General features: G+C 49.4%; 1 protein-coding gene across 9 annotated transcripts in view; it reads left to right on the top strand.

Moving 5' to 3' along the window:
- PPP6R3 (protein phosphatase 6 regulatory subunit 3) overlaps positions 1–1,161 on the top strand; it is a 104,660-nt gene that overhangs the window by 59,635 nt on the left and 43,864 nt on the right. The window lies entirely within an intron of this gene.

The following is a 1,161-nucleotide window of genomic DNA, read 5'->3' as shown; positions in this document are numbered from 1 at the left end:
TATGACCCCAGCTGACTTCCTGCCCTTTGGGCAGGGGGCTGGACTCGATGATCTCCCGAGGTCCCTTCCAGCCCTAATGTCTATGAAATCTAAAGTTGTGACCTAGCTACACGTTCAGCGAATTAATGGTGTGATAAAGGAAGCGTAAGCTACAAAGTTATTCCACAAAAATGTGTAGTAACTTTGTAGCTTGTTCTAATCACACCATTAATTGAATATGTGGCCAAGTGCTTCCCTGTGCCAGGGAGCCCCACTAACTGAGGGGCTCCCAGCCTCAGGATACACCACCTGCTGTCAGCCCTGGGACTTACAAGGCTCACAGTGGCAGCATGGTTCCTGGCCCTGCCCTGGCTGTGAGCTTCCTCAGCTGCGGGGCTTGCAATGGGGAGAATGCTTCCCCCCTCAAGCCTACTCAGCTAATGGGAAGAATTCTGCTGCTGTTGCAAACTCCCACACCTCACGAGGCTTGCAGTGGTGGCAGTGTTCTGCCTGCTGTGAACCCTGTATCTCACAGTGGTGGCAGAATTGCCCCTGCTGCAAGCCCTGCAGCCCACATCAGCTCACGGGGCTGGCTCATAGCTTCAGAAGCTGGTGCAGGGAGAGTCCAGGATCATGGTATGGCATAATGGGATCTAATGCACGACCCTACAGTCACAACTCTTGCCATGTACCCTTTAGGATGGAAATAAATGTTGCCTTTCATCTCCCCTGTGCCACCATAACTACTTTTATGGTGGCACAAAAGCCAAGCAGACATCCATACCCCTTGTAGAGCCACAACTGCCCAAAATCTGTGGCTCCAATGAATATCAATATGTGATATTATTTATTAGTGGATGTCTGCTTTACAGCATCAGAATGCTGGGAGCCTGGAGCTGCTAGCTCTTTCTAGTCCTGCACACCTTGGTTAATTCCTACCAGGCTCTTCCTGCAGGTACATCCTAGCACAGCCAGTCCACTTCATTTGGTGGCATCTGTTTTGAGCCTTATTTACAAAGATACTTCTAGAACAATGCTGCTTTTTTTCCCCTCTAAGCCTTCCTTTATGGTTTTTGTCCATTGCGTTTCTTCCCTAAGGGTCCATCTCCCCAGGCCCTTGTCCTGTTAGTGGTTACTTGTATCTTTCTTATGGTCACTTAATATAACAAGCCCACTGCACCA

Source organism: Crocodylus porosus, unplaced genomic scaffold (assembly GCF_001723895.1).
Source record: "Crocodylus porosus isolate Cpor-Errol unplaced genomic scaffold, CroPor_comp1, whole genome shotgun sequence".
In the NCBI taxonomy this organism is placed as follows: Eukaryota; Metazoa; Chordata; order Crocodylia; family Crocodylidae; genus Crocodylus; species Crocodylus porosus.
The sequence above is the reverse complement of the archived record's forward strand: the minus strand, read 5'-3'. Positions and strand labels throughout refer to the sequence as shown.